The sequence below is a fragment of the Macrotis lagotis genome, chromosome 6 (assembly GCF_037893015.1).
Source record: "Macrotis lagotis isolate mMagLag1 chromosome 6, bilby.v1.9.chrom.fasta, whole genome shotgun sequence".
Classification (NCBI taxonomy): domain Eukaryota; kingdom Metazoa; phylum Chordata; class Mammalia; order Peramelemorphia; family Peramelidae; genus Macrotis; species Macrotis lagotis.
Genome location: NC_133663.1, coordinates 78269280 through 78291652, shown reverse-complemented (window position 1 = coordinate 78291652; position 22373 = coordinate 78269280). Strand labels below are relative to the sequence as shown.

The window sequence follows — 22373 nt, the reverse complement described above, 5'->3', positions numbered from 1 at the left end:
TGCATGGAAAAATTTGGATCAGTAGTTTAAACTGAGGCAATGTTAAACTAAATTCCTTTCTACTTCATAAAATACAAGCAACAGATTATTAGTTTACTTAAAAATTAACTAGTATTCTATTTAAGGATTTTTATTTAATTGTTTAGAATAAATGTTTCACAAATGTGTGTGTGTGTGTGTGTGTGTGCTGCTTCAAATTCCACACACACTAAGAAGTAGAAATAAAGACAAATCATTTTCCCAGAGCCATTAAAGAAGGGTTTTTAAAGGAAAGGGGTTATCATCCTAAATCATAACTAGGGTAGGGTGATTAGGATTTTGCCCAAGGGTACCAAAATTTAAAAGCTTTTTATAGTATTTGAACTCCTTCAGAGGCATTTGTCCTTAATTAGCAAGTATAATTAATTAAAGTAGGAAGCTACTAGATGGCACAATTCCTACTCATTCTCCCCACCTTTACAGCATTTACTTTTTAAAAAAAGTTAATTTGAAAATCCTTTTTGGGCTGTTTGCTTTGAGTTCCATAACTTTTTATTATTGTTCTGTCAGCATGTTCATAGTTTTTCTTGTTTAGTGATGATATGCTGGAACCATAAGTGCAATTGGTGTCATAACTTCTAAACTTTTTCCTGCAGAAAAAGACTCAGAGTATCCTGAGAAAATGGAAACAACTGAGATTCAACTAGCATGATGCATATATGTTTGTTTACATTTTTATATTAAAAAAACATTGGCAATTCATTTGAGTAATTCATGAAACTTTAATTATATGCCCAGTCTTATAAGATTATTGCCATTTTATTAAATATTTATGAGGTATCTAAACATTATGCTTACTGTTTTTCTAATGTACATTATGAGAAAGTTAATATCAATATATTTATGTATGACTACTTATGACTACATTATTTTAATTATATAACTTATTAACATAACAATTGATACATAAAAATGTAATCAAGATACCTAGTTGCCTTTCCAAAGGCAAACACAAAGAAGTCTCCCAATATTAGATGTCCAATTTAGGGCAACAAGTAGATTATATATATAAGCTCATAAGTTAATGATCCATGATTTCATTTTAAGTTCTCAAACTTCCTGCCTTATCTTTCTAGAATATGAGGAATTGCCATGCTTGCTATGATAGTGGGTATCTCAATCTTCAGTATGATTTTCTCATTGAACAGTGTTATCAGGGAGGATTTTGATTTTATGATTGTTTTGATACCATGAATCAAGCTGTCACTTATAAATAATGTTGTTTGTATTAGGGAAAGACTGATATAAATAACTAGTAATTGTAAAGCAAAACCTAGAGGAACACATTCCTAGCTAATTACTTACTGGAATTTCCTGCTCAAAAGTCCATGATATCAAGAAAGTTAAGCAGGGATACTTAACTAAATGAATAACAAAACATTAAATGTGTACTATATGCTGAGTTATGTAGTGAAACTAGTAGAAAATACAGAAAGTAAAAACAAAATCTGACCTCAGGGAGGTTACATTCTTTTTTTTTTTTTTTTAACAATATGTGTTTGTTTTTTTTATTTAAGGCAGTGGGATTAAGTGATTCACCCAAGGTCACACAGCTAGATAATTATTGAGTGTCTGAGACCAGATTTAAACTCAGGTCCTCCTGACTCCAGGGCCAGTGCTCTATCCACTGTGCCATCTAGCTGCCCTGGCTCTATTATGTCTAATAGTTTTACATTTAATGCAACTTGCATGAAAATAAAAATAAATAAATTAATGAGATGAAGATCCTAGAGACAACAGGGAGTCCCTGGAATTTATTGAGTAGAGGAATGGCATAAACAGACCTTTCTTTTGAGAAGGGACTTGAGTCAGGGAGGCAAATTATTAGTCTACTATTCTAGTTCCTGTATTGGAGGTATTGGACTAGAGTGATGACTGTGTGATTAGAGAAGGGGACAGATGCAAGTGATGTTCTGGAGGCAGGAATAACAAGATTTGGTAAATCATATTTTGGTATTGAAAGTGACAAGTTGAAGATGACTCTGAAGTTGTGAACTAGGGTGATTGGAAAATGTGGTGTTCCCCTTTTGAGTGAAATGGAATTTTGGAAAAGGGTTGGGTTTGCATGGGAAAATAATACAATGATGTTTGCTTTGAAAATCACAATTCTTTTATGCCTCATCATCCTAGATAACACTGTCTCACCAAAAATGAAAAGCAAGGAAGAGAGTCTCCTATTGTATGCAGATCCTAGCCTCTAAACAGCAGGTACAGCAATGATGAAGGTGATCTGCCAGGAAGGAGATATATAGGGTATATTGGGTAGGATATGCAATTTACCCAATAACATCTGCATAACCATATGAAACTACCTGTGCTGCTATGGGTGCTGGGTAGTAGTTAGGTTAGAACTGTTCTGGGAAGCTAGCAAAGGCTGAAAAGGTGAGATATTAGTATGTATCATAGGAGAGGAAGGGAAAAGAGTGAAGAAATGTTGGGAGAGAAGAATATTTGTGGTTTATTTAGTTGGAGAAGAATGACATGATTTGCTAACATAGGAATAATGGGAAAATACTGATGCTCTCATCTTCATTTTGATTGATCATCTTCCTGCCTGAGAAGGACAGAAGTCTATATAGGTCAAGTGAGTCAAAGCATCACTACAATTTGACTACCATCTTCCTTTAGTTTTTGATGGAGACAACCCAAGTCTAAAAACCTTGGGAATAGCAGTATCCTCCAAATACCAGCTATATTTCCAGGTCAGTCCCACCATCCATCATTAAGGGAGGTCACTGTGGAGGAAGGACCAACAGTCCTTTCAAATGGTTCAATATCATTAATTGATATGTTTTTATTAATAAATTAGTAAATTTTATTAAAGAAAATTTATTCTCATTGTTTGTCTCTGCATCCCAAAGAACCAGGGAACTCTTCCATCTAACTTGTAGCCAAAACCTTAAGTGTTATTTCTCCTTTTGAATATGAGCTCCTTGAGAGTAGGGCCTGTCTTATTGTTTTATTTGGATCCTAAATGTTTAGCACAATATTTTGCACAGAGAAAATGCTTAGTGTTTCATTCATACATTCATCTACATTATACATCTCCATCATAGCTATGAGAGTATATACACGTGCATATGTATACATATACATGACACACATCTTTATATATGTATGCATGTGTGTATAGAGGCATGTATGCCTGTATATATGCATTCATAAAGCAGCTAGTTGGTGTAGTGGATAGCAAGCTGAACCAAGGTATCAGGAAAGTACAAGTTGAAATCCAACCTCGTAGACTTACTAGCTGTATATAAACCTGGATAAATTACTTAACTTCTATTTGCCTCAACTTCCTTATCTATAAAATGCAAATAAGAATAGTCACTATCCCACAGAGTTGTGACAAGAATAAAATGAGTTATTTTAAAAGTATTTTATAAACCTTAATTGCACTACATAAAGACTTTATTATTATTATTATTAAAAGTTAAGCACACAATGGCTTAAGCATGGGAATAAGGTTTGAATCTATGATTTCATTGGTATTGGGATTCCCAGATAGAGAAATTCCCCTCTATCAATCCTGGTCAGCACTTTCTCTTCAACTTAGAGTCATAAGAGTTGCCTAGAGTACATTGAAAGGTTAAGTGATTTGATCAATATGTGTTAGACTTAAACAAATTTATTTGACATGCATTTATCATTTCTCCCTTCTCATGTCACCATCAATAGAACAACAAAAAAGAAACAGAGTCCAGTAAATGAAACCTGACTCTTTGTGACCCCTTTTGTGGTTTTCTTGGCAAAGATGTTGGATAAGTTTGCCATTTTCTTCTCCAGCTCATTTTATGGATGACTATGTACACATTGACTATGTACAAATATGGCACCTTTCATTCCATATTCTGAGACCATCCCAATCTGGCAGGAGGTGAGTCTGGTGTTGCATCTTCAATGAACTTTACTAATAGTGTATTATTGTACTGATTGGAGATCTAACATCCTAGTATAAGTTATTTTAGTGCTGCTCACCTCACTCTATATTATTACCCTTCATTTCTCTATTCTTCCTAAGTCTCCATGACTTAAGAAAATGTCTTTACAACATCTAAGTCTGTAATTCAGAAAGTGAACCTGGCTATTTACAGAAGGAATCTGGCTTTCTTCGGAATAAAGAAGGCTCTTACGGGCTTGTGCTTTAGTTCGGGTGAATAATCACCTTTCCCTAAACAGAGGGTTTTGCTTCCAAACCAATGAAAGAACTTAACAAAGAATATTTAGTACAAGAATAATATGGAACCAAAGTCCAAATGGAATGCTAAACACCCTGAGTAAATCTGTAGAAATTGTCAATTTTTCTTCTCTAAATGGGGCTTGCTCTTTAACAACTTGACTTATCAGTAACATGGATTTTAATATTACATCCTTTTTTTCATTTTTTTAGCTTGGTATCTTAAAACTTGCACTTTAATCACATTTAAAAGCCACAAGCTCTGTTCTTGTCCCTCTGCAATGAGCAGCATTGGCAGCTCGTAGATAGCTTCTATTTCTACTCAGCCAGAACAGAACCAAGGATAAGGATTATTTTTATAAATATGTAATTATGAATTTTTGTCAGATTCTGATTAATAATTCATCCCCAACTTTTATAACATTAAATCATGAATTCCAAACAACTGAGATACTCAAAATTTGATATTTAAGGAGATTAACAGAAATATTGGGTATATGTTTCAGGTTTCAGAGACTTCTAATATTAGAACAGCATAAAATAAATTTTTACTATGAATATTTAGAATCTGGTAAAGTAATTTGTACATCAATAGTTCAATAATATGATCTCACTGAGGTGGATACTCCAGTGGAGTAGACTGCAATTCACTTTTGTACAATTTCTGTCCGTATCTTTACAGAACTTACCTAAAAGGAATACATTCATCAGGTTGCATCATCTAGATCTTTTAACAAGCCTGAATTATAGCAGAACTTTTGGACTATGTATTTTCTTCCTTTGCTCTAACTATGTGACACAACTGTACCCTTATTCAAGCATACATCCAACAGTTTATTTCATTACCCTTTTTGTAAACAATTTTTTGTTGGATCATTGCTTTCATAAAGTTTCCCATGTATTCTGATTACTCAAAGAGTTATCAACAATTGTAATTCTTTGGAGGATGTGGTAATTCATGACTCATATACATGTATCATCATGGGAAAATATGTTAATTTTAAAATTATGTGTCTGTATCTCAGAGAAAAGGATGGGTTATCAAAAACAATCCTGTTCAATTTTTCCTGACTTATTGTCCATTCACTCATTAGGGTATATGTATTTATCACCAGTTCTGTTGGTTGTCTATTCAAACATTCTTCATGATTTTCCATTTTTGCGATTTAATTGTACAGAATTCTTATGAATGATTATAAACAAAATTTACAAGTATCTAAAATATTCCAGGGCTTGATGTAACTGACCCAATGTCACACATAGATGGTGAAGTCCTCCAGATACTGATGTCAGGAATCCCTCATCAGATTGGAGGGTCTTATGAAATTAGTTGCAAAATTTCCCTACTTACTCACCCTCTGCAATAGTTGTTGACATGCAGTCTAATGGTCTCCATGGTGCTTTTTTTTGCAAAGGTTTTTCATGAAAAGTTTAACCTGAAATGACCAAGAATCTCACAATGATATTTCTTCTTGCCTTTCAATGCAAGATATTATTTTGATATATAATGCATGACAATTGTTCCAAAATAATTATTTACCCATTTAAGAAGAAATTGTATATTATCATTCTATTTACCTGAAGCTTGCTTCTATCTTTTGTTTTATTTATAAATATAGAGAACATCAAGACTTCATAATAATACATCCATTCCTTGTTCAATAGATAAGGCTCTCAGATTTAGAATGCCCACAACTGAGTTAATGCTTATCTAAAAAATCTTTGTAATTCTTAGTAACTTCTGTCTCCTTTTCTGCCATGTTACTACAGTCTTACAAAAGGGAAAATAAGTCACATAGGATTGAGGAATAGTTTGCATTTTTCTTTGTTTTATGGATTGGCATTGCTAAATAATCCCTAACCAAATGATTATTGACTGATTAGAAGTTCTATACTTAACTAGGCTGATCCTTGAGAAGTAGACATAATCATTTACCAGAACCAAACTCACAGATTGTCTAGCATGGTAGAATTCTTCAGAGATGGCATAGCTGTTAAGTTTCCCAATCATTTTATGCTTAAATGAACAATTGAAATAAGCTTTTACATATTATTTTCTCACATATATATGTATACATATATATATATATAATATATATATTATATATATATATATATATATATATATACTTATATGCTTTTAAAGAATCTTATTGAAAAACATGTCCAAATATTTTAAGAATGGATGGTTATTGACATTTGGGCATCCAGCTACTCTGTGGCTAAATTCTGTGGTTAAGACCCAAAACCTTTATTGATTTAAAATAGAAAGCAACATTACCTGCCATCTCTAACCACCACCCCTTTAATTCTTCCTTCATAAAACTTAGTAGTATGGAATCCATTTTTAATACAATATTCCTTTGGAGGTTAGAGGCAAGGAAAATGTGCCTTTGCAGTGGAGAGTGGGCAGGGAGATAGATTAGTTCTCTATTTACTATAGTTGTTATCATCATCATTATCATCATCATCATCATCACCATCATCACCATCATCATCATCATCATCAATTAGGAGCAGTTAGGTGGTACAGTGAATTAAAGTACTAGATCTGGAGTCAGGAAGACATTAGTTCAAACCTGCCCTCAGACACCTACTAGCTATGTGACACTTAACCTCTCTATTTGCCTCAGTTTTCCTATTGGAAAATTGGAACTGTTGTAAGGATTAAATAAGATAATATTATAAAGCACTTAGCATAGTGTCTATTACATGGTGCTATATAAATGTTATTATTATTATTTTTACCTCTCCTCTTCAGATTTTTAGCTTTAAAATATATGATGGATTTAGAGCTCAATGAGATTTTACAGATGATTTAGTACACATTATTTTACAGGTGAAGAAAATGAAGCTCATCAAGATAAAAGCGACTTGCCCAAAATAAGGTGACAAGTTTATTCTAAGTTCTCTAAAGATAGAAATGTTTTTTCTAGCTATTTGTTTCTGGAATGATTGTAGTGTCAGCTCAATGTCAAGAGGTGTGCAAGGGAGGAAATTCAAGGGTGATTCTGAGCATCTATTATATATTGTAGACAACTACCTGAAACAGTGGATAGAGTGCTAATCTTAAAGTAAGGAAGACTTGAATTCACATTCTAATTTAGCTGCATGTCACTGGGTGCCTATCATTTAACCTTTGCTTGCCTCAGTTTTCTCATCTATAAAAATGATAAATATAAACCACCTAGGGTTGTTGTGAGGATAAAATGAGATAATATTTGTAAATAAATATTTATAAGCCATAATGTGCTATACAATGATGGCTATTGTTATTATTACATGCAGAGTTTCATTCATAGTGAAAACAGACTGACTTGACTGGAAACTTCTCAGAATAAAAAACAAAAAGCAAAAAGCAACCAACCAGTGCAGTTAGATGGCCCAGTGGCTACAGCACTGGCCCTGGAGCCAGGAGGACCTGAGTTCAAATCCATCCTTAGGCAACAAATGCCTAGCTGTGTGACCTTGGGCAAATCACTTAACCCCATTGCTTTAAATAAATAAAAAAAAAAAACAAAAAACAATAACAAACAAAAAACCCAACCCAATCATAGCTTGATAATCTTGATATCGTGATTTACCACATCCAACAAATCTCTGTAACACTAACAGCCCATGTTTGTAGCACTTTGCATATAGTGTTATAGACATCTTGATGTAATTTTATAATTCAAGTTTTGTATTGTATCATATCTTACTTCCTCCTCATAATTGTGTTAGGAGGATGCAAGACTAGGATCAAAGAATTAAGATTATCTAAACAAAGCTGTTGAGTTTTCATTTTTCCTGATTTCATGTCCAAGATTTCATCTGTAAGATCACCTTGCTGAATTGTCTGAATTGTGAAGATCTCAGATCTCAAGTCATTCATTTTGAGATTTGTTGATTTTGCTGAGGTGGGATGGAAATGGGGAGGGAAATTTGACTTTAAATGAATCTTTTCTCTTGAAATTTTACCATTTGGATAAGCTATAATTATTCAAATCCTTTTAATTTGGAATGTTGATAACTATTATTGGAATCATTTAGATTAAGCAAAGGAGCAGCATAAATAAGATTGTAGAGGATAAGTTAAGGTACTTAACTAAATTCACTTTTAAGAACTTTAAAAAAAACCTTTTATTACCATATATTTGCATACAGTATACCTGCTAAAATGTTTCATAATAGATTTTTATAGTTTTAAAAAGATGCACTTTCCTAAAAAAGGCAAACAATAGAAAAATAGAGAAATTACAAAATGATCATTGGCACTGAAAAAGGGTATTTCAAATTATATTTTAAAAAATTCATCAAATCTTCAAATGAATACTTCTCCAATAGGGTATCACATTCAAGACTGTATTTTAGGTAAATGAGGTTATTTGTTATTTTTGGCTTCTTCCTCCTACCAAAACCCCTCTGCCTGTATTTTTTCTAAGCCTCCCCATGCTTCTTCCCACTCTGTCCTCTGCAAGGAGATTTTTGTATTACTAAGTAAAAATCACTTTTTCTCCATTACAAAGGATTCTTGCATTCTGTACTTTGGGTTCTCTACTAGCCTTGTTAAGGAGATTACTCCCCTTCTTCAATAGAACTAGGGTTATAATTTGTAACATACAGATTTTCTGACAATTGGCAATTGTGCCTCATTACATATTTTACACAATGCACAGAAGGTGTACTTTGAAAATAGCATTATATTGATCATCTATAATTCTAAAGAGAGATATAGATGATATATACATATACTTATTCACTGTGTAATATTATAATTGATCCACGATTGAAAGGAAAATTCTTTTTTTTTTTTATTTTTCAGTCAATTGAAGAGGCAAAATTCACGATGGAAAGAATGAAAAGGATTTTATTATAAGTATGTCAAGTTAGCAACATGTTGCTGATTGATCACTGGAGATCAGCTATAACTTCAAGTTTTTTAAGGTAAACTTTAAGACATTTCAGCAAAAGAGGTAGAACCCTTGTATCTCAGTTCCTTCCCAAGGTAGCAAGAACACAACAATTTGCAGGTAAAGCAACAACAACAGATGATTAAAAAAAAAAGACACAAACTTGGTGACTCCTTCCCCACCAGAACCTCCCATAAAATTGATTGATTAGCTGGGTTGGGAACAATGAGATGCTGAGGCAACACAACTTTCAACAATCTCATCATTGTGGTTTCTTCCTCAGTTTTTTCATCCTGTGTGATGTTTGTCTCTGCCCTCCATCATGTCTCCATAAAAGCTACATTCAAAGAACTGAACACCGTCAAACAGATCATTTGTATAAGTATTAAAATAAGGTATAAATATTAAAAAAACCAAGTGAAGCATATTGACAGCCCATCTTTTATACATTCTTAGCCCATTAATGATTTTTCAATGATTATTTTCCATGGTGACGTCTTTTATCTTTTATCTTGATACAAGTCATGAAAGCTAGTATTTTCTGTCCACTTACCATGGATTTCATTCTTACTTATTTGGTCTTTTGCAATTTAGTTTCTTCATAGATTAGGTATTCCATGATTTCCCCACACATAGTATTACCAGAATGGGATATTGGTGTTAAAGTTGTCCTTTGTGAAAAGTAGAATCTTAGGATCAATAAAAGCATGGTATAATTTCCCAAATACAACTTGGTTCATTCTTCTCTTTAAAGAGAATGAAGGATAAGAAGATCTCTAGAGCTCAGGAGGACTAGAGAAACAAGGTGGCTAATTAGATTTAATTGCCTGTTTGATAATTTAATTTCTTCTTGTGGAGCACCCTCTATTTCTGTTAAGGTGTGGTTGAAATGTGCTAATTTTCCAATTAAAGACAACTGATCTGATAACATTTTTTTTTTAATTTTGAAAGCAGGGAAGCCTACAGAAAAAAATAAAAAAATTAACCCTTGCTTACAAACTGTTAGTAATTAAATTCTTATTATGAACCAGGTATGTCTATTAGAAACTTAGTCACAAGTGTTAGACAAAGGTGTAATTTTCCATAAGAATGGGAGAGATCAAAGATTCAGTGATCTGAAGGATTACACAAACAATACTTTTGTGTTCCTGCAAGTTTAATATTTAATTGGTGCATGCAAAAAGTGAAATTTGGTCTTCATCTTAGGGAAAATAATGAAAGAATGGCGGAATTGAATCTCTACTCTCAAGATTATGAAAGAAGATTTTTAAAAAAAGAGATAAAAGAAAGAACAAAAAAATATGAAGAGGTAGCTGGATTGGAGGGTAGAAGGCAATAGACCATTTGGACATAAATAACATCTTCACAACCCTCATAATTGAAAGAACTTTCTAATAGTTAAAATTGATCATTGCATGAAAATATAATTTCTTGTGTCTCATAGAATAATAGAAGATTCAAAGAGTTCATATAGCAACAGAGGGAAAAGATAAATTATTTCTGATGACATTGCTGAGGGTAAGTATATTGTTTTTGTCTAACTGGTAATTGATAGTAGAGACTAGTGCCAGAAAAAAATATGAAAAGTATAGAATGAATTGATAAGACTTGGTTAAAATTCTAAAGATCTCAGCAATCATAGGAACATATATTTGGAACAGTAAGCAATGTTAAGTGCCATCCAACTCAAATGTTTTTCATTTTTCAGATGAGGAAAACGAGGTGTGGAGACAATGAATGATTTGTCCAAGTTCACCCAGATGGTAATTTGTGTAGGCAGCATGTTAACCTGGGTACTCTGATTCCATACTAGTTTATATTGTTCCATGACGGTACAGTTCATGTTTTGTTTATTATTAAAGCAAGAAAATGTAAAGAACTGACAAAAGAAGAGTGGATTTGGGAAGTTAGTGGCCAACTAAAAAGATGATCCTGATAATAGAATTTGGATTTTTAGTTTCTGGCATAAAATAATCTCGGTGGGTTTGAACATGGAATGGAATAAATGTAATTAAAATGGGCAGAAATAAATTTTCCATCAGTAAATCCAGTTCAATGGAGAGTTAGATATTTTCTCTATCATCTCTGTCTTCTGATTCCATAGAGTGAAACAGGCACAAAATAAGAAGAAATTAAGTTATAATTAATGAGAGCACATTTAAGAAGAGGGCTATATGATTTCAGTTATTTATATTAAAATGTATGAAGTATTGTTAATATGCAAGTAAATCAGAATGCTTAATTCAAGAAGAAAAATTTTTACTTCATATTCATCCTTGGTGGGATGAGATTCATCATGGAATTTGGGTCTCAAAAGTTCACAATTTACTTTAAAGGAATAGAACAGATAAAAGTGGTTGTAGAATAATGTAGAATCTTTGTTTTTTATTTCCTTTTTGGACTTTTGTTGTAATGTCACAATCATTTTTGAATGTTTACCTCCCCTATCCCCTACTTAATATCCTTGGTGATAGCTTTAATAAGAAATATGGAGAGAAAAGGAAATTCATCAAAATTAATCAATACATCTAATGAGTCTAACATTTTATACAAGTGTCCCTAGTTCCACATGTCTAATGAAGAGAAGGAAGTAATTTTTAAAAACTCTTCTTTGGATGCATGCATTGTTCTTATTTTGTTTGTTCTTTCCTCGCCCCAGGTTATCTTTCTAAACTCATTGAACATTATTTGCCCTTCTACACTACAGGGTATGGTTTTTTTCTCTGATCCTCACACACAACACTCTATCTCCTATCTCTTTGTCTTTCATTGGCCATCCCCGTGCCGGTGAACTCTTCTTTTACTTTTATCTCATTGTATTTTCCTCTATTCCAATAAGTTGTAACTCAGGTACCATCTTTTTCATGACACTTTTTTGATGCTCAGAACTGCTAATTATTTCCCTCTGTTATAATGTATCAGTGGACTGATGTCTCATAGATATATCTTCACCAATAATGAGGATAACAAGCAATGTGTGCTCTCTCATTTTTGTGAGGTTTCTATTCTTCCATGATATCTTATCTAATGTACAGAAGGCTCTTTGTCTAGTTCTCATTGTATAGGTAACGAACTTTAGCTACCCATCTGTTTTCCTTTGTTCTCACAATATAACCAGCACACCTACCTCCTTAATTATTGTTCCTTGGGATAACATATTTATTCCACTTCTTGCTTAAAAGTCATGATTGCATTGTATTGATGCAACTTGAGATGTGGAGGATGACTGTGAATTGGTAGCCCTGGGGAACCAGTGATGTCCTCAAAGGAAACAGGGGGATCTGGAATAGGGATGAGTTGGAATAAGGAAAAAGATAATGATCTGTTTTGCACTTTCTGAGTTTGAGTTGCTTGTGGGAACATTCAGTTGGACATACTTAGGATTATAGCTCAGAAGAGAGATAAGGGATGGATATATAAATCTGGGAGTTATCTTAATAAATAACTTATGAGATCACTATTTAAAGGGTATAAAGAGAAGATGCTTTCACTTTGGCAAATTCCTTTACTTTGTTATAGAGTATTGATAATGATTCAGGATAATACTGAGGAGCAGTCAGACAGGTAGAATTAAAACTAAGAAATATCAATGTCATGAAAACCTAGAGAGGAGAAAATAAATTTTTAGAAATCTCCTTTTTCAACTTAGCACTTTTTCATCCTTCTCTTTTCTTTCTGGACTTTAGTAGGCCTGACGGTCATAGACCATTCTATACTTTTGTAGTCATCTTTATTTATCCATTCTTTCTTCCACTTTCTAAATATAGATTGCAAGACCCCTGAGAGCAGGGACTTTTTAATTTTTTTATCTGTGTCACCTTGTAGAGGACCAGATACAATCTGAATTCATTTATGGATTTCCTGTAAAGGAAAGAAAAGCAGGATCTATCTAAGGATAACAAAATGGAGCTATAGTGAATGGATAGAGTGATGAAAACAGAACCAATTAATAAATGAATTTTCATTAAGCACCTACTACATTTCAAGAGAGGCAGATAGATGGTGTAATGTATAGAGCTCCTGTCTGGAAGTAAGGAAGATCTGAGTTCAAATCTGATCTTAGACCCTTACTAACTTTATGGTCTTTGGCAAGTCACTTGGTTAACCTTGATTGCCTCACATCCTGGACTATTTCCATTTGCCCCAATTATTAGCCAACCACTGGACTTGGCTGACTCTGGAGGAAAAAGTGATATTTAGTGCATCCCCCTCAATCAAATCCAAGTCACATGCACATCATGGCATCCCCTCCTTGATGTCATGGCTTTCTTTGAAAATGAAGGTCAAACATCATCATCATCACTATTTTTCAAACATTATAAATAATAAGTATTGGGGACACAAACATAAAGAATGAAATAACCATTTGAGTTTTTTCATTAATCCTAGGAATTTCTTGGTTTATCTTTCATACTCTGATTTAACCTAGTAACATCTATGTGTTGTAAGTGTAAACTTGAGCAGCATAATTGTCAAGTTTTTCCTTTTCAGCTTTTCTTTTTCAAGTTGTAGGATTGACAAAAACATTTGCCTTCTTCCCTTGTGCTCATTGATAGATTGCTCTCTTTAGTAGGCTAATAAGGTTGCATTCTAATAGGAAAGATAACAAATACATATTATATATATATATATATATTTATAATAAAGTAAAGGTTAATAAAAATACAAAGCAGTTAAAGCCAAGATAGTTTTGAGAGAAGTTCCTTGATGTTACAGGATTCATCTTAATGAAAGAGAAGAATTTATTGAGACAATGAAGGAATTCATTCCAGCCCCAGGGATGGCCAGTGCAAGAAACAGAGATGGGAAATAGATTATTATGCATGAGGAACAGAGACAAAGCCAGTTTGGTTATAACCCATATATTGTTTAGGAGGGCAAGTAATGTTCAATGAGACTAAAAATATAACTTAGAACCAAGAAAGTTCAACAAAATAAGAGACTGAATTTTTAGTAATCATAATGAGTAAGCTTGGATTTGATCTTCACAATAATCCTGCTGTCATATAAGTGCTGATATTATTCTTATTTTGCAGATGGGGAAAGTGGGGTAGACAAAGTTTAAATGACTTACTCAGAGTCACTCAGGGAGTAGATTTAAATTAAAGTCTTCCTGACTCAGTGTTCAATTCACTACTCCACTTAGTTTACATTTATAGAGCACTTTACTTTTTCCAGAGTAGTTTATTTTATCAGGTTCAGCAAACCTTCATGGCTCCATGGAAGAGAAATCTTGTCTATGGAAGAGAAAAGTGCAAATTTAATGGTTGCAGTCTGTATTGATGGTCTTAAAATTGTGAGCAAATCTGTTTCATTTTGGTCTGTTGTCCATCTTCCAGTTCTGTTTATAAATTCTTTGGGGATAATCTGGCTTAGTTAGATCTCATGCCAGTCTTTCTGCAAATTCACTTTCCCTCCATTGCTTCTCATAGTTGTGAGAAGCATTCCCTCAGTAATGTTTGCCAAAGAGTTTGTATGGTAACTCAATTTGCCTTTGGTGGTATGTTGTTCCAATTGGCAAGATGTTCAAGCATTTGCTGACTGAAGTGGTTTAAAGGTCAATTTATTCTCCACATTGTGAAACTCTCTTAACTCTACTAATCTTGTATAAGAAATGGTGTCAATCAGTCACTCGTTTATAAAATAGCACCTTCTCACCTAAATGCTTTTATCTCAAGAAAACAATTAAAAATTGCTAGACTCTGTGAATGAATAGTAACTATCTTCTACTGCTTTCTCCAGCACTTAACCCAGAGCTTAGCTTATAATAAGCACTTCATAAATCACTTTTTAAATTCTTCTTTTATTTTTACTAGTCAACATTTATTTAAATGAGTTAGACCTACTATAGTTGTATATATCTTCTCAAATATAAATACACATATGTATTTAGGCATATATATGAATACATATAAATATGTGTGTGCTATTTGTATGTCTCTGTCTGAATTATATTTACAGAAAATCTCCCTATCTCACCCAATCTGGCAGTTCAAATGTTACTCACAGACTTGATCCCATAACTGATCATTCTGAGAGATTTGGTTTATTCCATTGTCTGACCTGGGAAAGTTCACCCTTTCTTAGGCAACCTGGTTTAACCCACTTCTTAAACCTATTCATATTAATGATGAAGTTAGTAAGGATAACTAATCAACCTTGAGCAGAAATGATCTAGGTATTAGGTAGTAGGTATTGCAGATATGTACATACTTATTTTTATAATTTGACTTTGATTTTGACCTTTTAAATGATTGTTAATCTTAATGTAGTTTTATTTTTGATCTTTTATATAATTGTTGATCTGACTGACTGTCTGTACACAGTTAAGCAATACAGAAATGAGTCTAAGATCAATAGTAAGCATTATCAGTATGTTATAATAGTCTAATTATATCTAGTTACTTCTGATTCTCTTCTTGATAACAAAAAGAATTTTATTATATAGGCATAAAATGCTTTTGAATGTTCTTCAAGAAATTGCCCTCTTTTATTTGGTCATCCTGAAACATATTTATCAATTCATTTTTCTTTTATGCCTACCTTCACTTTAAAATCACTGATGTAGGTATAACTTGGCTTATTTTTATGCATTTTATCAAGTTCTTCATGGAATTTCTCCATTTGGTCCTTTGATGACATAAGATTCCAATATCTTCATGGAAGTCTACATGAACACTGTAAAAAGATATAACCACAGGCCTCATGGATAATATTTCTTTTTTTCCCATTGAGTAGACAAGGAAATTCATTCATTGTCCAAAGAGATTGAAGGGAATATACATGGAACCAACCAGCTGACCATGATATACAAAAGACATAAAAAGAAATTGGAAACAAGACCTGCTATTGGTGAATGAATAAAAGAAAATGGCATGCCCCATAGAGATAGTTTCAGGAATGACAAATCTCAGAATACACAAAAGTTGACAAAAAATATTTTTATAGTTATTTTGGGAGAAATAGGAGGATCACAGAAGCATCTTTGAGTATGGATAAATGTGGGGGAGTGGATAATGATAAATGAAGTCAGATAGAAATCATAAGTGATCAATCCTCACTTTTTTTCTTGGTCATGTAGTGTAAGGGGAAGCTCTGGACCGAGGCCACCCATTCCCCTTACAATATTATAAGGCAGGTTCAGACTTCCAGGCGTCTCACGGCCCAGGTCATATGACCCTCATGGGTGGCCTCGGTCCAGAGCTTCCCCTTACAATGTAGAATAGTTTTTGAACTGAAAATGAAAGGATATAAATGAATACCAAGCAGTAGATACACAAGGTAAATGAGGATATAATAAAAGAGAACTCATTTGATATGAATAAGACACTTGGTCCAGAAAAAAATATATCCCTAGGAACTGAAAGTGATCAGATATGTGATTTCCAAGGCATTCAGTGATATCTTAAAAATCATTGAAAACTAGAGAGGTCCCAAAGCCTCCTAAAGAAAAGCAAATGTTTCCATTTAAATAAAACTGGAAGAAAGCTGAATTGTTAAACTATAGATCCATGATCTCGACTTCAATTACTGTGATAATTCTAGAATGCATCCTTAGAGGAATGTTGGTGAACATCTAGAAATTGAAGCAGAGATTACATAAATCTAGCTTGGCTTCATCAAGAACAGGTTATATCAGACTTTATTTCCCTTCTTGCCAGGATTATTAAACTAATGGATAAAGAATATGTTGTGACTATAAATTTTAGCAAAGCTTTTGCTTAAATATCTCATAAAATTCTAGTGGAGAAGACACAGATGTGTGCAAGACAATTCAATTAGATGTGTTCAGAACTTATTATATAATTGAATTCAAAGAGTAGTTATTAATACTTCAATGTCAACCTGACAGGACATCACCACTGGAGTACTCCAGGGATCTGTTTTATTTAACATTTCATCAATGACTTGGATAAAGATATAGATGATATATTCATTAACTTCTCAATGTCAAAAAAGCTGGCTTGATTCTAATAAAATGAAATCCAAGAAGGAAATTTATAGAATCTTGTATTTGGATACAGAATCACAACTCCACAAATAAGCAGTAGAGGCAAAGCTAGACAGAAGGCATTATGAAAAGTTAGAAAAAATTTTAGTAGACTTTAGGCTCCACATGAGTAGTATGACTGGTAGCCTACCACATCAATTGAAACCTTGGACTTCATCAAAGGAGGCAAAGCTTCCAGAAAGAGGGAAGTGATAGACTCATTATACTCTGCTATGATCAGGTCTCACATATTTGGTTCCAGGTTCCATTGTTTAAGGATGTTAATAAATGGGAGTGTGATCAGAGAAGCTACCAAGAAAGTGGGTGACTTTGAGAATTTAAGTGGATTAAAGATCATTTGAAATAACTGGATAAGTTTAACCCCCAAAAGAGAAGTCTAAGAGGCTTTCATGTGGAAGAAGGAGAATTTAGTTTATTCTAGAAGGAAAGAATAAAGAATGGAAGGTTGTCAAGTGGCAAATTTAGAGGCAATGTCAGAAAAAAAATAACTTTTTAACAGTGAGAGCTATGAAATGTGGTTTATAATGATTGAAGACGTGGTCAGTTCCCACTCCTTGGAAGACTTCAAAGTGAGGGTTGATGAGTTATTCTTCAAGTGTATTGATTACATTTATGGGTTTAGGTAGATGACCATTAAGGTCCATTCCAACTACAAAAGATTGTGTAATTCCATGAAGTACCAATTCCCCTTTCTTGTGAGAAAATGAATTATCCTTTCATTTAGCCATAATTTATTTATATCTTTTGGTTTAATTTGTAGTAAAAATACAAATTTTATATTATTTAGCTTCTTTATGGTAAATCCATTTTTCAGTACTGAAAAATATTAATCAAAGTAGTAACAATAAAAATGTTATTAGATAGTTTACATATTCTGTGATTCTTACATCTTTAGGTTTCCTTTCTTACCTTCCTGCATTATATATATTGCACAAGAAAGAGGATAGATTGTAATGACCAAAAAACTGTTCACTTTCTGATTAATCTAACAGTGATAGACCTTCACTTATTTCAACTCTTTTCTTAGAGTATAGCAGACATTGTTTTCACTGAAGCAATATCCAAATCTTTCCAGGTTGTGCTGTTTTGGTCTACCTTTTAAGAATCCACATGTCACCACTGTAGAATGGTATGGGGGAGGGTCACTATCAAAAATACTCTGATCATTTTAAGAAATGTGAGCTTAGCCCTTTCCCTGAGACCTCTGCTCCCTTCACCAGCCAGAGTCAACATGGGTCAAGTGCAGACCAGGACTGTGAAGAAGGCTGCTTGAGTCATACACTCACCTGGGCAAAGACTTCTACACCAACAAGCACATGTGGAATGAGATGGCCATCCTTCCCAGAAAGAAACAAGATCAAGGGATGTGTTACTCATGTGATGAAGTGGATCCAGAAAGGCTCTGTGAGAAGTGTATCCATAAAATTGCAGGAAGAAGAAAGAGAAAGAAGAGATAGCTATGTTCCTGAGGTCTCCACTTTGGATCAGGAGATAATTGAAGTGGACCCTGAAACCAAAGAAATGTTGAAACTCTTGGACTTCAGAAGTCTGTCTAATCTGCAAGTTACCCAGCCCACAGTTGGAGAGAAGCTATTTAGTATTTGCTTTTGCCTTTCTAATAAACTTGGAAATCCCCTAAAACAGAAATGTTAGCTTACATTAAATGTAGAAATCTATGAAAGAACTTTCTGTCTGGAATATTTTAACTCTAATTTGCAATCCATACATCTGCTCAAACAAATGTGGACACATGAAAGAGGATTATAATTTTGGGGGGTTTTGCAAGGCATGAGATTTACAAGGCATGGGATTAAGTGACTTGCCCAACGTCACACAGCTAGGCAATTGTTAAGTATCTAAGGTCGGATTTGAAATTCAGGTCTTCCTCCAGGCCCCCTGTAGGATCAGTGCTGTATCCACTGTAATACCTAGCTGCCCCCAAAGGATTATAATTTTAAAAAATTCTGATGGACTATTGAGATTGTATTTAGGTGACTCAAAATCCTCAATAGCAAAATAAATAAATAAATAAACAAACAAATAAATAAATAAACCTAGAAAATTTAGGTTTTCTTGAAACCTAGAAAAGAGACTCTTAAGGAATACAAATCAAAATTTTGTAGACCTCAAAGAAGCAAGACACTTTTTTTAGATTTATTTTTTATTTTCATATTATTGTAATAATCCTATTATGGAAGTAAACTTAAACATCCCTCTCCTTGAAAAAGATAGAGAAACCTCAAGAGAAATGAAGTGAGAAAAAAAAATATACTTCAGTCTGTGCTCAGATACCATTGGACCTGTCTCTGGGATGGGTTGCCTTCTTAGAACTTTTCTCACAGTTGCTATTATTAGCCATATGTCCCTTTTTTCTATTCCTCTCCAGTGTAATTTATTCTATTCTCTCATGCCTGTTTTCTGGAGTAACAGCAGCAGTAACAGTTACAGAATCTCTCACCACCCCCAAATGGTAATGGAATTGGACAACTGATAAGAACAAGATTATAGGGGACAACTGTGTAGGCAATGGGCACAGGGCCAGGCATCTGGCAACTCGATTGCTCACTACCTAGTACTGGGCTACAGTTGCAGAGGGAAAGGAGTGGTTATGGACCCTGGTGGGGGTAGGGTCTGCTTCCTTTCTAAAGGCAGGGTTGACATAATGAAGAAAATAAGTCATTAAAATTTAAAATTGTCTAATTGGAAAAAGTAAAAAGTTCACTGGAGAAAATAATTCCTTATCCAGTAGAATTGGTCAAATGGAAACTAATAACAGACAGCAAGAAAAAAAATTCAAAAGAATGGAAAAATGTAATATAACATAAAATACTTCTTTTGAAGATAATTGACCTGGAAAATAGATTGAGGAGAGTTAATTTAAAAATTATTGGACTATCTGAAAGACATGATTAAAAAAAAGAACCTAGAAATCATATTTTAAGAAATTATAAAGGAAACCCAACCCAGATACTTTAGATTCAGGGAACAAAGCAGAAATTGAAATAATGTTTCCTGAAGGACATCCTAAAATACAAATTCTGAGGAATGTTGTAGTCTTAATTTGAGAATTACCAGGTCAACCAGCAGCCAAAAAAAAAGACATTCTGATAATATAAAGCCGTGGTCAGGATCATACAAATTTTAACAGCTAGCATGATCAAAAAGTAGAGGACTTGGAATATGACATTCCAGAAAGCAAAGGCTTGCAACCAAGAATAATTTTCCTTAGAAAAACTGAGTCTAATCCTTCAGAGGGAAAAATATTTAATGAAACAGAGGGCTACTTAATGAAAAGAGCAGAACTAAATAGAAAATGTTACATTCAAACACAAGATTCTAAAGAAGCATAAGAAGTTAAACATGAAAGAGAAATCATAAGGAATTTAATGATATTAAATTATTTATATTTCCACATGGGAACATGATATATATAATTCCGAGGAACTTCATAGGGCAGTTAGAAGGAACCTACACAACAAAGTGCTCTGGTGTGAGCTGATTTATATTGGGATTGTACTGCAAGAAATAAAAAAGTAGAGAAAAAATGGGAAAAATAATTGGACAAAAAAGAGGTACACAAGGATGAGTATTTGTAGTGGAGAGAAAAATGGGGGGCAATGTTTGAGCTTCATTTTTATCTGAACTCATTAAAAGGGAAGAATACACACACATACACATATACACACATGCATGCCCACACCACACCCACATTCACACACCAACACATACATATACACACTCACACACATATATCACTTGGGTACAGAAATTTATTTTACCCAAGAGGAAAGTAGGAGTCTAAAAGAATGGAACTAGCAGATAAGGAGGAGGGTAGATTAAGGGAGGCAGGTCTCATAAGAAAATCAAACTTTTGAGGAAGCACAGTATTTTAAAAAAAGTGATAGAAGGAAAAAGAGGAAAAAATAGAATGGAGGGAAATACACCATTAGTAATCTTAACTACCAATATGAATGGGATGACTTTGTCTATAAAATGGAGGTGGATAACAGAATATATTAGAAAACCAGAATGCAGGAAATACTCTTGAAACAGAAAAATCATATATTAAAATAATGGACTGATGTAGAATCTATTATACTATAACAGAAGTCAAAAAAAAAAACAGGCATAGCAATGATGATCTCACACAAAGCAAACCCCAAAATTGACCTAATAATTAGTCCTGAGTTAATCAAGGAAGTTAGATTTTACTAAAAGGTATTATAGACAATGATATAGTATCAATGCTAAGCATATATGCATCAAATTGGATAGCATCCAAATTCTGGAAGGAAAATTTATAAGAGCTACAGGAGGGAATAGATGGCCAAACTGTATTAGTGAGAGAACTGGATATATCTCTTGCAGAACTAGATAAATCTACATAAAACATAAATAAGAAAAAAGCTAAAGGGATAAGTTTTTTAAGAAAAGTTAGGTATGATAGACATCTAGAGAAAACTGAATGGGATTATACCTGCTACTCAGCTAACCAGATTTTAGGGCATAAAAAAAAAAATAACAAACAAATGCAAAGTAACAGAAATATTAAATGCACCCTATTTAGGTTATAATACAATGAAATCATACTCAATAAAGGGTCCTGGAAGCATAGAATAAAAAAAATAATTAGAATGTTAAACCTGATTAATGACTTCAGTTTTGATTGATAATGGTCTGTTGAGAATACTTTAGAAGTGTTTCAGTCCATCTCTCTAGGATCATGTCCTTATCACTAATCAATGTGATTCCATCAGCACTGAATAGGTAAGATGGACCATAGAAGCCTTTGATCCATAAATAGCCTTTGGGGAATCATAAAAAATTAATTGAATTGTTACAAATTAGAAGTCAAGTAATATAATCCTAAAGAATGTGAGGGTCAAAGAAAAAGCATAGAAAGAATTAATAAAGATAATAAAGAGATATTTCAAAATTTGTAAAGCCAAAGTAGAACTTAGTAGAACAAAATTGTGATGAAGTCAAGTAGAATACAGAAGAAAAATTTTACCCTTAAATATATTTAGAGCAGATCTATGAATTGAGCATGTAACTGAAAAAATTAGAAAAACAACAAATTAAAAATCTCCTCGATTAAATAACAAAATCAATATCTTGAAACTCAAAGGAGAGATTTATAAAACTGAAAGGAAACCCAAAAAATTGGAGTCGTTTTTATTTAAAAAACTATTTAAATAGATGAACCATTGGTTATTTTGAATAAAAAAAGTAAAAAAGAAAACAAAATTGCAGT

At 33.2% G+C, this 22373-nt stretch overlaps 1 pseudogene; it reads left to right on the top strand.

Annotated features, from left to right (window-relative positions):
* Positions 1 to 18350: 18350 nt before the first annotated feature.
* LOC141492145 (small ribosomal subunit protein eS17-like) lies at positions 18351 to 18772 on the top strand (annotated as a pseudogene).
* Positions 18773 to 22373: the final 3601 nt, after the last annotated feature.